The 18,835-nt window shown below is 43.3% G+C and overlaps 2 long non-coding RNA genes across 4 annotated transcripts; both read left to right on the forward strand.

Moving 5' to 3' along the window:
• The first annotated feature begins 3,495 nt into the window (after window positions 1-3,495).
• On the forward strand, window positions 3,496-6,770 carry LOC136520890 (uncharacterized). 3 transcript variants are annotated; one of them, XR_010775416.1, is made up of 4 exons: window positions 3,496-3,997; window positions 4,095-4,770; window positions 5,106-6,315; window positions 6,397-6,770. It is a non-coding gene; the product is annotated as an uncharacterized lncRNA (long non-coding RNA). The 3 variants fall into 3 exon arrangements; XR_010775415.1 differs by having other exon boundaries at window positions 5,106-5,136; window positions 6,053-6,770; XR_010775414.1 differs by having other exon boundaries at window positions 5,106-6,770.
• A 10,920-nt stretch (window positions 6,771-17,690) lies between these two features.
• LOC136520062 (uncharacterized) lies at window positions 17,691-18,379 on the forward strand. The gene is made up of 4 exons (XR_010775129.1): window positions 17,691-17,971; window positions 18,062-18,091; window positions 18,174-18,207; window positions 18,313-18,379. It is a non-coding gene; the product is annotated as an uncharacterized lncRNA (long non-coding RNA).
• The last annotated feature ends 456 nt before the right edge of the window (window positions 18,380-18,835 follow it).

Here is an 18,835-nt window from a genome sequence, read left to right on the forward strand (position 1 = left end):
CATGTATCTACGGTGCATCACCGGCGACCGGCCATGCACGTGGCTAGATTGGCTCCCCTGGGCTGAATATTGCTACAACACTTCCTATCATTCTGCGCTCTAGACTATGCCATTTGAGGCAGTTTATGGTCGATCGTCGCCCGTCCTTTTGCCTTATACTGCATGGTCAGCATGCACGGACACGGTTGATGCACTGCTGCACAAGCGCGACTCGTTCCTTGTGGACGTGCGCGATTGTCTGCTGCAGGCCTAGGAGTACGCCAAGAAGAACTACGATGTTTATCATCTACAGTTGGAGTTTGCCATCAACGACTGGGTGTGGCTCCGCATTCTCCATTGCCCAGCTCAGTCCTTGGTGCCGCGGCCGCATGGCAAGCTCGGTCCGCGCTTCGCCGGTCCATTCCAGGTGGTGGAGCACATCGGCCCCGTCGCCTATCATCTACATCTACCAGACGGTGCCCGTATCCACGACGTGTTCCATGTTGGCATCCTGAAGCCGTTCCGTGGGACTCCGCCGGCTGCGACACCTGCTCTTCCGCCGCTCCACCACAGGCACCTGCTCCACCGACCCGCGCGTGCACTGCGTGCCCAGTTGCGCCGCGGTGTTTGGCACGTGCTTATTCAGTGGGAGGACATGAACAATGCCGAAGCGACCTAGGAGCCCGTTGACGAGTTCAAGACTTGCTTCCCCTCCTTCTAGCTCAAGGACGAGCTGTTCGTCGAGGGGGGAGTGATGTTATGGTGGGGAACGTCTACCAGCGCCGCAAGAGTAGCCGTGGCACGGCGCGTAGCTCGATGCACCTGGACGCTCTTCAGCTCATGCATGTTAGTTATCAGGATCCAATGGTTTAGGAGTGTGAGTCCCTTTGATTATTATCCCTTAATGTTACCTGAGGTTTGTTAGAATTGGTGTATAAGTATTGAACACTTGTGCTTAATGAAGTTTAGCCAGAGATTGAGTTAAGTCTCTCTCGCTCTTTGGCGCCCTAGATCACTATAGTTTACATCTCTCCGACGCCGAGCATAGCATCGCAGCCTCGCCGTCGGGGTATCAAGCCTCGCCCTCCGACGTCCCACTCCTACCCTCTACACAACAACCCTAGCTCTAACACTCGGTGCTGAAAGCTCCCACATAAGGTGGGTCTAGGGAAGGGAATTCTTTTTTTTTTAGCCATAGGGAAAGGGAATTCTAGGCAGCCATTACTTTGCCCCTCCGTCTAGAAAAAACACAATTCTAGCTCTGAATCTGGACATGCCGTGTGTTCAGATTCAGAGCTAGAATTGCGTTTTTTTTGGACGGAGGGAGTAGTTTGCAAGGAGGCTGATTGGGACCCAGGACATCCAGAACAGGTGGAGACACTTGACCACAGCATGCCAGACCCACCCTTCTACTTCATTGCAAGGAAAAAATGTTTTTTTCGGAAAGGTAGATGGATCAGGATAGATGATACAAGAAAATTCTGGAGTCTGGAAAGTTCTCGAAGGTCTAAAATGAGCCATCTGATTCAGCATCAAATAATTGGTAACATAAGAGACACCAAGATAGCACTGCTTTTTTAACAAGGTTGTACCAACTGTTGATTACATTTAGTCCCCTATTAGGTGCACATTGGCAGAACTTAAGTCAAGAATCAAACAGGTTATACTGACCTGTCACTATGCCAGATTCTCACACTAGGAACAGGAGCATTTTTACTGTAGGGGCGGCTGGGGTTGAGGACGCCCCTACAGTGGGTGTCCTCGGGCCCCAGCAGTCCAGCCGCCCCTACAGATGGCACTGTAGGGGCGGCTGATAACCTGAGCCACCCCTACAGTTGGGGCTCATCTTCAGGGGCGGCTGGTGATTGAGCCGCCCCTGTAGTGTCCACTTGTCTTTTTTTTTTAATTTCAAAATTTAAAAGGTTCAAATTTAGTCAAATGATAAGATAACCAAAATAAAAATTGTAGATCTTGATGAGTTGAACAACTTTTGTATTCATCACTTTTACATTTGAAATCATTTAGGGTTTGGAAATTTGGTTTGAACTTGATAAATTTTAAATTTCAAATTTTAAAATATGTAAAACATTGTCACATCCAAGTTTGATCAAACTTAAATGCTGAAGCATGATTTTAGAAATTTTTAGGAAAAAAAAACCATCACATTTGGAGTTAGTATGAGAGAGAACAACTAGTTACAAAGTTTACCCACAGATTAAAAAAAGAAATCACACTGTTCTAGATGATCCTTACATGATCATAGTAAACAGTGTGATTTCTTTTTTTAATCTATGGGTCAACTTTGGAACTAGTTTTTCTTCCTCATACTAACTCCAAATCTGATGATTTTTTTCCTAAAATTTTCTAAAATCATTCTCTATCAATTTATTTTGTTGGTTTTGTCAATATATACATATGAAAAGTTTGAGCAATTTAAATTTTGAATTTCAAAAAAATACAACTTCAGACAAGATTTTGGTATCCCAAATGATTTCAGCTGAAAAAGTGATAAATACCAAAGTTGAATAACTCATCAAGATCTACAACTTTTATATTGGTCATTTCTTCATATGACAAAGTGGTAACGACATTGTTCACAAATATGACACATCTCTCATAAGGTTTTATAAACTGTATGAGGCATGTGTAAGATTAGTGAACAATGTGTGCTAAGAATTTGTCAAATGAAGAAATGACCAAAATAAAAGTTGTATATATTCATGAGTTGAACAACTTTGGTATTCATCACTTTTTATGTTGAAATCAATTTGGGTCTCAAATTTTGGTTCGAACTTGTCATTTTTCAAAATTTTAAATTTGAAAGGTTCAAATTTTGTCAAATGACAAGATGACTAAAATAAAAGTTGTAGATATTAATGAGTTGAACAACTTTGGTATTCATCACTTTTTATGTTGAAATCATTTTGGGTCTCAAATTTTGGTTTGAACTTGTCATTTTTTAAAATTTCAAATTTGAAAGGTTCAAATTTTGTCAAATGACAAGATGACCAAAATAAAAGTTGTAGTTCTTCATGACCTCTACAACTTTGATGTTTATCAAATTTTCATTTGAGATCATTTGGTGTCTCAAAATTATTTTAGTAATTTTGATTTTAATTTGGTCATCCCCCTTGTCCTGCTCCGCTTCTCCTCCTCGTCCTGCTCCATCCCGTCGTCGCTCTCGAACCCTCCCAAAGCCACAGACTCGCCGCCGGCGTTCGCGGCCATCCCCAAGAACCCCGCTCGTGCCCCGCCGGGAGCCCCGAGGCAGCCGCGGCCATCCATTAGTAGGACGAGAGGGAGCTGACGAACAGTTGCGGGCGCCGTTGGTCAGCGGAGACGAAGGCGTTAACTTCCACGCTGGAGCGCTGATCTGGCATGACACGTCAGCTAAAATGGTAAAATATTAGTCTGGTTACTGTTTTCTCAGGCAATTTTATAATTGGCACAATAAAGTTAACAAACGGAGAGGCAGCCATCGTAAAAGTGGCAAATAGTTAGATCTCCCCCAGTGCCTGCGCGCATAAGTGCTCGCGCAAAACTGCCTCCCCCTCCCGTCTCCCTCACGACGCATCTCAGTCGGTCGCCGTCTCCCTTGCGCCGGCCGCCCCTGCCCTGCCTGGCCCTCCCTCGCTGCTGGCGTCACCTGCCGCCGGCTCCCTCAGGAGCCTGCCGCCCTCTCCTCTCTCTGCTTCCTCCCGGGGCAGTGGCCTCCTCTGCTCCCTCAGGAACCCTAGCCTAGCTTCGAGTGGCGGCGGCGCGACGCCTTGGCGGGCGGCAGCGATGGCACGGGCGCACCGCGCCATCATGCACGGCCGGCTCTAGTCTCCTCCAGGGCAGGGACAGGCCGGCAGCAGCACGCAACAGCCGGTGCCCAGCAAGCGGAAGCACGCTACCCGACAGCAGCCGGCAGCACGCACCACGGCTGCACGGCACCGGCCGGCGGCAGCAGCGCCAGCACGCAGACGCAGCAGGCCAGCAGCGACCGTCGACCAGCGAGGCAGCAAGGACTGTTCCTGTAAGTTGAGATTCAGGTTTCGAATTTCCTATTCAATTTGTTGGGCATAGAAATTTGTCCCTAAATTACTTAGCCTGGTTTCTTGATTTCATTTTAGGGCTCAAGTATGAAGAGGAAAAATAGTGGTACTAATTTAAGAACTTTCTTGCAAAGGGAAGAATCAGTCACGAGATGAGGTTGAGCAAGAGGGAGTCATATGCTCAATTGTTTTCATGATTCAATCATCGGATCTGAAATTATGTATTCATTTTTAAGCAGCAACTAAATGTTTAGTTATCAGATCTGAAATTGTGTATTCATTTTTTAAGCAGCTACTGGAAGTTTTGAAGATGGATGTTTTTAACTCAAAAAAAATGACAGTAGGTGCCTTTCTTGAGCTAGTTGTGAGGATGTCTGAACCTAGGCATGCTAACATATTTGGTCTGAACTGAGACATCCTAGCAATATTTTGATATTTTATTAACATTGTTGTTTTATTTCGATCTATAGGTATATAGTCTCTAAATGTGTGGTATTCAGTATGTTGATGCATCTTTAAATATTGTATAATCAGTCTGTTGATGCACTCTTCCTTGCATTGAGTCATTGTCTTGAACTGATGCAAACATATCCTAAACTGTGCATTACATTGGCTAAGTTTATGTCCATGAAATTGGCTGATAATTTATGTATGTGTGTGACTATCCTAAACTAAAACAAATGCATTCTTCCATTTTCCAGGCAGAGCAGGAGCCAACAGGAAGCTTACATGCCTGCCATATATAATAGCCCAGGTTTGTCTAACTAATCTATCATTTCTAGGATGTCTAGTGCTCGGCTGAACTATCTAGTTAAACTGAAATATTCTGACAATGTTTATATGCCATTGATGGTCTAATACACTGCAACTTTTGGTGTGATTCTCTTAGTTGTTTTCTGCAATGCTTGTTAGAAATGAGGCATTACTTGGTGCAATTTATCTTACCAAGCTGCTCATAATTAACAATATTCTTTTCTGTTATGATTCTCTTGAATTTAGTACTGATATGTACTGATATTATTTGAGAAAAAAGATAGAAGATGTCTGAGTGTGACTAATTGGTGATAACATGTTGTTTCATGCTTGCAGGACTGCAGGTATCTGTGTTGGCTGCTAGCTGGTAATAAGACACTCTGTCCAGTAGTATTGCACATGTTATCTTTTTTAGAGATTAGATTTCATCTGTGTCACCATTGCTTGTGTTGTCTGTCCAGTAGTAGCAGCCTGTGAAATATGACTAGTCTTTATAAGGAATATAACTAGTCTTCCTGTGAAATATGACTAGTCTTTATAAGGAATATGACTGGCCTGTGGAAGCTGTATTCCTGCCTTCCTAAGGATACTTATTGGAGACAGCTAGGAATATGACTAGACTTTATAAGGAATATGACTAGTCTTTATAAGGACGATGATCCAGTTTAAATTTTTTTTCTTGGAGTGGACATTTAGGTTTCAGAATAATAGTTTTAATATCTCATACTGAATGGTACGTAAGCAGATTAAAACCAGCATAGTTTTAGACAACTCGTTGTTAGGAGGTGCAGTTAACCATAGCAACGGATGTACTGTACCCATACTAAATTAGCATCTTGAATATTTTCTGTACACCGACTTAACAAAGAAAATTTATGATTTGCAATGGTGCTTCTGTTATGAGAGTATAGAAAAGATACCTACTCAAAGTGTAACCTGCTGCAGCTGATGGTATGTGTCTACCTGGAAAGTTGTTTATTATCAAATAAGTTTGTTATCTGAAGCAGAATGGTGTGTGCTCTTTTACACTATATGCAACGGCCTTGTGCAGTAGGAAATTATTTTTTATGTCAGCATACACAATTTCCAAACAGGCATGCCTTTAGGTTACATCAAGTTTGGCATGCTACTTTCCTTGGAGTAGAAATTTGTGGACGTAATGTGGTGTTCAGGTGTTCAGTATCACCCAGCAACATTGTTTGGATGAGTTATCTTTGCTTAATGCTGATTAGCTGATATCCACTGACTCTTCAACTGTGTACACTGACTCTTTAACTGTGCAGATTATTTCTGGGCTTCAGAACATCGACAGGAGCAGTGTTGCATCTGTTGGCACAGCTGCAGATAAGGTGTGAATGATGCATCCACCTTTCAACTTATTACTAGTTGCTATTTTGTTCTTGCAGACTACACATGTATTATGATGAGTACCATCGGTGGCTACAACAGAAACCCCAATCTGGTAAGTTTGAACTTCTTCGCTCGTAGTATGAAAAGTTCCCATATGTTGTGTACCATCGGTGGCTACAACAGAAACCCCAATCTGGTAAGTTTGAACTTCTTCGCTCGTAGTATGAAAAGTTCGCATATGTTGTGATATAGTAAACCTAAACTTGTTCTCTTGTAGTTGGAGAAAGATAAAGACACGAGAAGGAACCCGTACAAGGATGACGAGCTCTTAGAGATGGTCGGCGACCTTTGCAACTTCATAATGGACCAGATTGTGTACCATAAAGGCACTTACCATCATCTTCTTTCCGGCTTAGGTAGTAATCCTCTATACCAACACCTTCGTGAGACTGATAGGCTAGCCCTAGGCCGTTGATGATAATGTGGACTTGTGGTATGGTTTGGATCAGACTTTGGAACGGTTTGGACTTTGTTTTGCATGTGGACTTGTGGATTTCTTAATAAACTATGTTATAATGATGGACTTCATAATGGACTATGTTGTAATGATGAACTTTTGTGAATTATGACTTATGATGATGTTCTAAATAATAGTCTTGTGTTTGTGGATGTATATATGTATATTTGTGGCAGTCAGATTCGAATTTGAATTATATATATATATATATATATATATATATATATATATATATATATATATATATATATATATATATATATATATATATGTGGTCAGATTTGAATTATTTATTTTTTTCTGAAAAATCCACTGTAGGGGCGGTTCTTGATTGAACCGCCTTTACAAATACACACAGCAGGGGCGGCTGGTGATACAGCCGCCCTTACAGAAGTCCACTACAGGGGTGGCTGATATTACCAGCCACCCCTACAGAGGACACTGTTGGGGCGGCTGAAAACACCAGCCGCCCCTACAGAGGGCACTGCAGGGGCGGTCAGGAAACCACCCCTATAGAGGCATCCTTTGTAGGAACACCCTGGGAAGGGCGGCTGGCGCAGCCGCCCCTATAGAGGCTCTAGAGCCGTCTCTACAGTTAATTTTTGTAGTAGTGTGTGCAGTTGGTGATGGGGGTCAAAGTGTGCTACGTTAGAGGTTGCACTGTTCTGCACATGCAATGCAGTTGCTCTTACATGAGGATAGCCAGGTACTTCTGCTATGTTGTTTGCATGAAGCTGTTTTATTTGCTTAGGACTAATATCCCCAAGACTTGCAGAGACACTAGATGACAGAACTCGATTTTCATTGGCAGAGTTTGACTTCACCAGAGTCGACATGGATGTGTGTTCCTGCTGGAGACATAGAGCAGTTGATTCAATAAAAACACTCATCAGTATCTTCAGCAACACCTACAAGATGAAGACACGTTTTTAATGTATGTTTATGGCATCAAAATTTAAGTGAGGATGAGTTCTTGCAAGCAAGAAACCAAAGGATTAACGAACCATAGTGTAACTTCTACAGAAAGGCAAATGGAAAATACTGCACACCAGGAATGAGCTAGTAACAATGAACACCAAGCTAATTGATGATGATTGAAATCCATCTGGATAGAGAATTACTGTAGTGATCCTCAAGTGTTCTGATTTTACAGGAACAAACATATTTATACATGTTAACATAGAAGACAACAATCTATGAGAAAAGTCCATGAAGGACATATTCAAATCCATGATGCACATCCTACAAAATCACCATTTCATTTCTATTTCTAAACCTTTCAAAAGTTAAGATATGAGGCAATACTTCATGCAACTACTAATATATCACAATCAGTATAGACCTACCACAGAACTTCAGATATGGGTGTAAAATGAACCAACCTATATACACAATTTCTCATATGCCAACCATAAAAGAGGATCTAGAGACAACGCTTGTGTAAATTGTAACACCCTAGTGTTAAGCTTCGCAATTGGCACCTGCATTTCATGAGTACAAGCATCATCCAAGCATTCATGAACATGAGCATATGAAATTTCATCTCATTCTTATACATTATCACATGAAATGTTGATTTTATATATATGCTTATGCTTGTAATCATATGTGACCAATGTATGAAATGGTTGTGAGGTCATCAAAACACCTTAGACACACATCTAGGATGGTAAATGGAACAATATTTGTATTCATGACATGGGCCAATTTTGTTTCTAAGTGTTGGTTTCATTTGAAATGCCATTTTCATGATACTAGTTTGACCAAAGTTGAACAGTAGCTTAGAGTGTTTGCATGGCTGTGTGACCTAAATAAAAGTTGTAGTTCTTGTCATGGGTAACAAACTTTATTTAAGGGTCATGAGCTAATTCAGTGTCTAACATGGTCAAATAGAGCTCACAAGTATCAACAAAATGTTGTTTTGTGACTTAAGAAATTTTCTAAGTGTTGAAACCGTTTTCAGTTTCAAAGTACCTCACTTTGGAGTAATATAGTTTGTAAACCAGTGAGAATTAGATGATGGTTCCTAAAGCAAAGTTGGAGATCTCACATAGCTCTATAATTGTTATTAAGGAAGTTTTTGCTAATTCACCACGGATTAGGAGTTATAGAATCACTAAGACACGCTGTCAGTCGGATTCACCGGCACTGAATCAGTGCCGCGTGCGCGTCGTGGCCGACTAGACACAGCCCGCGGCCGCCGCGTGGAGGCCGCCCACCGACGTTGGGCCCGTGCGTTAGGCCGACACGGGCATCAAAACAGCAGCAACGCGTCGCCCCCCTCCTCACTCGCTCTCACTCGCTTCGCTCTGCCTCTTCCTCGCCTTCACCGCGCCTAGGCAGAACTGAGCGCCGTCGCCATCGCCGCTGCACCGCCACCGAGCTCGCATGCCACCGCCACCATGCCATTGTGCAATAGCTCATGCACATAGCTCCGTCACCACCTCCTCCACCTTGCCGACCCCCTAGCACCACCATTCGAGCAAGGGTAAGGCTGCATTATGCATCGCCATCGCCATCATGGCCATGGAGCACTGCCGAGCTCTAAGCTCACTATGACCAACCTTATCCACCGCTCCTCCTATCTCCTTCTCCCTAGTTTCGTCGTCGCCTTAGGCCATAGATGCACATGTCGTCGTTCTTTAACCGCTACCGCCGCCGTCACGCGGGAACACGCGACACCATCATGGGCGTCCGCCATGGCTGCTAGCACGTGCTCACCGCCGCTGACTTCACCCGCCGCCCTTAGCCCGCTCTGGTACCTGTTACCGTGTCGCCTAGAGGTGTTGCACCTTTCCCGATGATGGAGACCTACCTTCGGCCACCGTCTCGTCAGAATGGTGACACCACCGCTGTGCTCTGTGCGCCGTCGTGCCGTCATGCACGTGCCCGGAGCTCACCGCTGCTTCACCGTGGGTCGATCCGCACCGTAGAGCTCTGCTAGGGTTCGTAGATGCCGTAGACGCGCTCGCCTGGCCATGCGCTCACCTAGCCATGTCGTTGTCGGGGATGGCCGAAGCACCACTGCGTGACGCCGCCGAGCTGCCATGCTCATAGGCGAGCTAGCTCCGGTGATCCTCCGAGCAAACCAAGGGTATCTGTAGGTGTGGAATAGGATGGGGAACATGTTGGTGCCAACCTCATCACCGGCGACCTCGCCTTAAGCCGTGCCTCTGTTCTGCATCGCTAACATGTGGGTCCCATTGACTCGTGGGCCCCAGCTGTCAGTCATTTTTGAATTATTTTCTAGATTTATTTTTATAGATTTGAATGCAGTCTTCAAAATTTCATATCTAGAGCTAGGAGTGTCCAAATGGGGTGAACTATATTTTGTTAGTTTCATCTTGAAGTATACTATTTGATAAAAATATGAATCTACTGTTTATGGTGTTTTTTGGGAGAATTAAATTGAGCAAGATAAGTGCTTTTAAAGTAGTTTATATCTTGTAAAATGCATAACTCAAGCTAGGAAGGTGATAAAATTGTGATTCTAATTTTGCTAGTCTTGTGTTGACATGATCTAACTAGGAAAAATATTAAACCTACAATAAGAATAATTGAAATATGGTCTTCCTATTTAATCCTAATTAATTACTAGTTTCTAGTGAAATTAGTTGGGGTAAAAATATATAACATATGAGCATAAAAAATTTTACACAGCATTATTATTCTAGAAGGAAAGTAAGAAAAATATTAAATCTATTGTTTGGCACTTTTCTCTATGCTAAACTATTTTTGCTTAAATAAGCCTATATAACTTGTCATTTTTGTAGAGATAGCTACACTTATCTAAATGGCATGAAATTTGTACAGTGGACTATTAAGGTCATTTTTAGGCTACCGTAATTTTCTCAAAATATATTCAATAAGGGAAATATTTATCCTTTAAATCACCTTATTATCTAAGGAAATTAATAAATGAATATAAATAAATTAGTTATGTTTAACCATGATATTTTCTGTGGTGCTTGTGATGAATATGATCTATTGATGTTATTAGTTAGGCTTAGAAGTAATTGGTTGTATGCAACTAGTTAATTATTGCCTTATAATTCAACTAGGTTGGTTGCATGTATAATTTCTATTGTGGTGATGATTTCATGATGATAATGATTTTTTCTGTAAAGATGGTTAATCACAAAGTTATAGATAACTTACTGATCTACCTTGTGTTAAATTTTCATAGTCATAGGCCTTATAGTTTAAGAATTATGGCTGTTAGAATTCTGTTGTTAGAAATGCTTGCTCTCTGGATTGATCTGAATGATTGAATTGTTTGACTTAGATAACTGCAGAATCACATTAAGATAATTAAAATAAAGCTGTAGGAAATTTCCTAAGCTTTCTAGAATGTCCACAACCATATTATTTTGATGTGTATAACTCTAGTTATGATCAAAACAAGTGGCTATTGTCTTGTAGTCCAGAAAATGATTTACATAAGTGTTTGTTTAAGTTACTGGATGCACCTACTCAGTAAAATAATATGCAACTTGTTATCACCTTAATTCAATGCTATTGAAAGCACTTATGAGGATGCATTCATCATATCATATCATATTATACCTGTCAGCATATATGCATTCGTGATATCTTATTTCATGCATATAGGATCGTCCAAAGGGATAACTCTTCTAGTGTTCAACGAAGAAGAAGAGGAGGATCAGCAGGAGAGGCCTCAGGCCGTAGCTCCAGGAGAAGAGGAGCAAACTCTCGAGGACCTCTCTAAGTGCCTGGATCACCGGTCAACCTCTTTTCTCAAAGGCAAGCCTCGGAGTATTTTAAGCCTCCCATGTTTTATAAAATATCACTTGAGTCCTTTATATTTGATGCATTAGGTTATAAGAGTTGATTAGAAACACTTGATGCATAGAACTACCTTGTCCTGTTACATATACCTTTAACCCTATATAGGTCTAGGATCGAATATATGCTTAGTCATGATTAGACCGGTATAAGTCGGGTGATTTCCTGTCACCTGCGAGATATAGGTGAATACCGAAGCACGGTTGGCTATATTTGCTATCATGGAAAAGAATCATGGGGTAATGTAAATGAAGGTCGGGCGAAGTCTATGTGTAGGTTGACTCATGTGATTCCGTCTGTGCCGATTAAGGACCGTACCATTGTTGGCGCTTCTGATAAGATTGAATGCATGCCTCTCACTTAGTTGGCCGGATAACTCGTTCTGACCGTGAAGCCGAGTAGCTCAACTTAGGCCAGGCCCGTTCTGTAAAAGTGCGCACTCTGGATGGTAGTAAGGATATGCGGGGAGCCAGACGTGAGCCCAAGGGCAGGCCAGGCCTGAACGTCCTGGCAACTGGTCGTCCCTAATTGTGCGGCGCTGGGTGAACCCATGAAATATGGACCTGAGTTGTACCAAAGGTGACCTAAGGTGACCGTTAATCTGGTCTGTCTGGGTTTGTGTTAGGAATAAATTCCTAGCTGGTTGAAATCGATTCGAATCTCCGTCTCTCTCGAACAGTGAGAAACTTGGCTAGTCCTAACATCGTAGTAACTGTGTTATGAAATGATGGTTATGGTAAACATGGAATTACTATACCAGCTATGGTTACTATGGTATGCTACTAAATGATATACCTCATGTTTGGCATAGGTTAGTTGCTAATCTAGAGATGAATAGTTATAATTAACTTGATGACCGAATTACAACTGTATACTTGAATTGGTAAGCTTTTTATGCAAAATGTGTCAAGCTAGCTCCACTTATACAGCCTTACATAATCATTGGAGTCACTTTATTTTTGGTTTATGACGGGTAAGTCTAACTGAGTACCTTCTCGTACTCAGGGTTTTATTTTCCATTGTTGCAGATGGTACAGTGTATCATGGCTATTGCAAGAACTGCTTCTATCCCGCCGTGGACGAGGAGTGAGCCCTGGGCAGACATCTCTTATTAATTCTTCTCATATGCTTTTGTGGGTGTGATGATAAGCTGGCACTGTATTTGAACTATGATGGCAGATGTTAGTTTCAAACTTTAATTTGCTTCAGCTACTATTTTACTTGAACTTGGTTTGTAATAACCTAAATTCGTACTCTGATGGATGAACTGTATTTGTGAACTTTATATAACGTGTGACATGTATGTTGAATTATGTACGATCTTGGTTGTATGTTGATGGTTAATCGAGACCTTTCGTGGTACTCGACGGATTACCGAGTTTATATGGGCTCAAGTATGACAGAGCGACCACTTGCGGGCTGCCACTGTACTTATGCTCTTATAAATTGGTCGGTTCTGCTACATAAATTGTTCAGCTGGCTGAAATTCTGCATATGCACCTACATGCTGTTGAGATAAATATATAAACTCTGAAAAAAATATAATATGCAGCAACATTGATTCAGTCACCAAGAATAATAAACCTGTAAATCACTCCAAGGAGGTAGTGTCCTGTTGCTCCACTTGGAACCTGCAGAAGGATGAAACTAATATTAGAGACAAGCTAACCCTTACAGGAATTAAAGCAAACAAAGATGTGATTGATTTTATTTTCTCCCTAACTACTTCACCCCTGTAGAATCAATGAGCAACCTCAGCTGAACGTCATGCCCCAGGAGAAAAAAAATGGAAAGAAAAAACCAAGAAACTATTGGTCCCTCGCCTCCCTGCACAGGTAAGCAACTTGCTTATGAGCACATACACTCACTCACTATGGCTAGAGGTAAAAGAAGAAGTGAGCACAGCACACACACTGCAGAAGCTCCAGCGTTGGCCAAGGCTCTGCCTTTGTTTGTGGCAACTGAACTACCTTTTGTCATTGCATAGTGGTAGAGTATATACACCTCATGTACCAACTATAAGGTACACATGAGCATGGTTGAGTACAGCCCCAACTACTCCTAGTACTAGCAATACAATTCCTACCTCAGCCCATTACCAAGACATAACTGATATATTAGCTACCAATTAATATACCAGTGGTGGCCTATTATCCTACTGCTACAACAACTAGGACAACAAAGAATGATCTATTACCAAATCTGTTGTGCAGCAGATAAAGAGATTATGTCTTACGGAACCTTTCAAGCCGGTCCATGCAGCGCAAAGCATGTATCTTGTAATACTAATGCCTCTCTGGTATAACATAAAAAATCTAGAATTTCCAACAACCATGGGGAACGGACAGGCTTGCGGCTTTGGCCTTTGCCAAAATTGGTACGAACAACACCGCAGGAAAGATAAATCAACCAGGCCTTGCATTATTGTTGAGGAAAGATAAAACAACGGACATGCATACGGCTTTGGCCTTTACCAATATTGTAGCGACAGTACTAAAGGGTTATGTATCAGCAAGTGATGTTTGCATGGCATTAAAGTAGCTATCAATTGTTCGTGCAGAACTCTGTGGAACCACCATAGGTGGATATTGTCGACAAGAGTAGTTAATATTATTGCTAGTTGGGTGTATTATCTTATCTACATGTATTGTGGGCAACAAGATTATTTACTTAACAGATTGTTTCTTAGGAGTGGAGTTGAGTCATCCCTATGATATTCTATAAACTTCGAAACTTTCCATCTACGGCATGGATTAATATGGGAAACAACCCCAGCTAAGGAAACTAACTATTGTTATCAATATTTTATTTTCAAACAAACTAATGTACCGCTGCCAGGTCCCATGTGAATAATGTGCTGTTAATATAGTTTATTACTGAACAAAAAATACCTCACTGCTATAATACCACCGCACTACCTTCCACACAAACAGCCTGTTCGCTTGTTGGTTTCAGCCAGCCCAAACCAGCCAGCCAACAGTGTTTTTCTCTCATAATAAACCAGCACCAGCCAGCCCAAACCAGCCCAGAAACCGACCAGCGAACAGGCCGAAAAACAGAATCACTCATGTTTCGACACACCAACTTGTAACAGCATCAAGGCCAATGGATGAGATATTTACATAAACAAATCCTTTTAAAATATGATGTATACCTCCATGTTTGGTTCATTGACTGGACATAGAGTTTCTTCTGCTTCACGCAAGAGGTTCATTCGAAAGCATGATGTAGCAAACAAGTAACGGGACTACGGCATCTTCCTCCCATCATGTCACATCAGAAACAAAAATCCATAAATCATCCAAGCTACTTTAATATAGTAATATGTAAGATAGTCTGTGCTGAGTTGTTACATGGTGAGCAGATGCTATTACCTTTCAAAATGTGGTATGCAGCATATGGCTGGTTGTTGTGGAGGTAGCAGGTCGCTAGCAATTGCACATTGGTCTGTGCACAGGAAGTAGAGCAAGAACATTTAGTGCACACTGCTATGTTGCAAATGGGATTAAAGTAAAAAACTAAAATAAGATTTCTCTAGAGCAAGGGTTACTAATTGAAAACGAAGTCTTTATAATAGTAAAGCAGGCACAAGATTATGGTTACTAAGTAAGATAGCGGGTGCTAAGAAATTGAACGTATACACATGAAGCACTAAACACCGCGTATTCAAATTCCGTTGATCTTCGTCCCACATGAAGGCCCATGAACCACATCGAGAACCCAAATAAAAGTTAGAAGTCAACACCGCACATTCAAGTTGTGTTGATCTTCATCCCACATGAAGACCGATGAACCACATCGAGAACCCAAATAAAAATTAAAACCTACACTCTCAAGTTATGATAAGGTTAAGAAAAAGGGGTGAGCATGTCCTGTAAGAACACAGAAGTCAAGCAACTGAATACTTTGAACTACTTCAGCAGTGCTTTTCAACGAACGAACAGTGTTTTCCTGTCACAATAAATCAGCATAAGCATCAGCATAAGCCAAATTTCAGCGAAAGAAACATGGCCTTGTCATACCAAGATTTTGATAAGGAAAAGAACCCACAGGCATGTCAATGTAACCATTAGTACATTAGGCACTAGCATCAATAGAGTCTCTACCTGCGAAATTGCCTCAAATTTAGGCGGAAAATCACCCTCTCCAGTCAAATTCACTATGAACCCTAGATGAATCGCGCAAGATACTCCAGTTCCCTACAACAGCTAGAGGGAGCCGTTCCAATTCAAGCCGCCACAAGCCATAGACCCAAATCCTCACCACTATAGCTCCAAATGCAGCCCTAGCCACTTCAATAAAATCACAAAAGGCCATTAAATCGAACTGAACCGCATAGGTGAGACCCCACGCTCAAATCACCGCTCCACGCCCCATCCGACCCCCAAACGAACTACTCCCACGCGCAATCACACCGAATCGAGCCGCACTAGCCTCGTTGAGGAGCAGGGAGACAAGGAGCTACCTCGGAGGGGAACTGCGCGTAGAGGCGCTCGCAGAGGAATATGGCATTGCGGTGCATGAAGAGGCGGAGGTTGCTGTGGCCACGGTCCACCATTAGGGTTTCCATCGCCGCCCGGCGGCGGCGAGCGCGAGAGAGGTAGTGCGGTGGCCGAAGCGCAGGCGACAGTCGCAGCAGGGGAAGGTCCGGTCGTTTGAATCACACGTTTGAATCCAGCAGGCTCTTGGAGCATTGTTGCGACAGGTTGCCGACAAGTGAGCCATAGTCTTCGGCTCCGAACATGTGTACTTTTTTTTGAAATCAACATGTGGAAAGACGTTACAACGGGTACATATTACAAAAGTCATTTTATTTGTTTGTGCAATAAATAATGTGAAATCTGTGTCATAACTCAGAACCACCACCAAACCAAACTGATCAAACCACTCAACAATGACATTATAAATTATAAATATATTTCTCATGTACATTTAGCAATGTACATGCAAAATGCTAATATTGCAAAGCCTTCAAAGCTCTTAATGATTGATTCTAGCAAGAGGATGCATGCTCAACTGACTTCAGGCTTCAGAGCTTGTGTTGAGTAAATCATTTGTCATGACGTACTAACTAACCCTGTTCATGGTCCGGGTTTCCCGGTTTTTGGTTAATTTGTAAACCAAACCGCAGGTGTAGTATACGGGCCGGGCTGGGTTGGTTTTCGGCGGTTTTAAAGCAGGTTCAAGGAATCGCTGGGTCGGGTTGGTCAACGGGTTGCGCACGGGTTTTGCCATGCCGCAGGGACATCGGCGCCGAGGCGGATGACTCGGCGAAGGAGGTGGGGGCAAGCATCGATGCCGAACCGGATGACTAGGTGGAGAAGGTGGGGCGAGCGACGAGCAGACAGGGAGGAGGAGGACGCGGCGGCAGCGCCTAGGCGGAGGCAAGAAAAATTCAAATGCGATGCGGCCTCATTCCCTTCCTCCTCACGATGCGACGCGACCTCGTGGTGGCTCTCATCAACGGCACCAGTTTCTTCTCTACTAGCTCCACCCCGCCGCCATGACATGGCACCACCCTGGGGCGAGCCGCGAGCGGACAGGGAGGAGGAGGACGCGGCGGCGGAGAAAAATTTGGATGCGATGCGACCTCGTGGTGGCTCTCGTCGGCGGCATCATCTTCTTCTCCACTGGATCCACCTCCACCGCCACAACACGGCACCACCCTCCTGCTTCTCCGTCAATGCGCCGGCGCCATCTCCAGTGGAGACTCGAGAGGAGCATGGAGGGGGAGAGGAAGAGGACGGGTTCCACGGGTTACTTGGGCTCAACCCGTGACCCGTTAGAACCCGTTGCCATTAAGCGGGTTTTGATGGGAACCCAACCTAGACCGTGTATAACATGGTTGACCGGTCATGCATGGATTGGGCATGGGTTGGTCACCGGGTTTGCTGAACCGATGAACCGGGCTAGTACTAACCATATAATCCATCATTTTTTTCAAGAACAAACTGAATTTAGTAATTCTTCCATGTTGAAGCACAAAGCCCCATGCATAATTTTCAATATTTTTCACTTAAATAGTCTAAAGTAGTTTAAGATTCTCGCTAAGGATAATTAATTCGGTCATTGTGGTGTCAGAGACTGCTCATCAGCTCGAAGGAACCACTCAGCACGACCAAATTTGGCAGCACCATCAAACATGTTTCAAGGCACCGGTGATGGTACGTATCCCTTTGATACTCCGTGCAATTAGGGCGTGTTTGGTTGCCCGCATAAGGGCAAACCAGCATCTCCGGATGCAGCCTCCTTATGTTTGGTTTCCTGGCCACCGTCCCGAGCCAGGCTCCGCTCGTGCAAAAGCCGTCTCCTGGCCTGGCTCGCGAGGAACGCCCAAATCGTCCGTTTTTCTTCAGCCTGGCTCGCTCCGTGCTCCCGCGAGCTCGCGCGCCTGGCGATTCCGTGCCCGGGGAGATGGCGCGAAGATCCTAGGGTTACCTCCCCCGTTCCCGCCATTCACCGCCTATATATCTTCCCTCCCGCCGCCTCCCTCTCTTCTTCTTCTTGTCGCTCCCCGTCTGCGCCGCCGGTAAGCTCCACCTCCTCTTCCTCCTCCCCCCGGTGTTCTTGATGGATTCGTGGCCTCCTAATGCCTACCCTCTATCTCGATTTGTTGCAGGTGCCGTGGATTTGCATCCTCTCGAAGCAAGTGAGTTTTTCCCCTTCTCTTTCTCCATTTTTCTTTGCGATTTGAAACCCTAGGTCACCAGTGTTTGTTGATCTCGCTGCAGGCACACCAGATCTGATTTCTTGGCTGTTATTGCGGTATGGATCCTTGTTCTTAGGTCTCATATTGTTTTCTTGTTTTTTTCAAGTAAAAATCCTATTTTGTGTATGCTAATCCTCTTTTCTTTGCTTGTGTGCTTGCAGATCTGAGCTCCCTCACCTGCTGGGTTGGGCTTTAGCTGGTGCTGCTGCTTGTTGACGTGGGTATTTTGTATATCTACTCCCCCTCTCGCCTCCCCCCTAATCTGTACCGTGCGATAGTGAGTCCTGCGTTCTTGGATTCGGATGCATGTCCTACTTTGTGAGATTATGAGCAAGTATATGAAGTTGCCATTTTGTCTGAGCTATTGTCCAAATCTGTGATGATTCCTTTTGTCCTGAGCTATTGCCTTAGTCTATGATGATGCCTTTTTTCTGAGCTATTGCCCTAGTCTGTGATGATGAAAGTCTTATTTTTAGCATGTTCTAGTATATGATGAATCCTTTTTCTAAGCTTTTGTCCAAGTCCATGATGATGACATTGTCATTCTGAGCATTTGTCCTTAAATTCCATTCATTTTTTCTAGATGGACTTGGAAGAGAAGAGACGCATTCTTTTTGCTCGTGCTGCTGCTCTTATCACTGCTATGTATGCCCTGCTGTTTGCTAGACTTAGAATGCTTCAGAG

Source organism: Miscanthus floridulus, chromosome 18 (assembly GCF_019320115.1).
Source record: "Miscanthus floridulus cultivar M001 chromosome 18, ASM1932011v1, whole genome shotgun sequence".
In the NCBI taxonomy this organism is placed as follows: Eukaryota; Viridiplantae; Streptophyta; class Magnoliopsida; order Poales; family Poaceae; genus Miscanthus; species Miscanthus floridulus.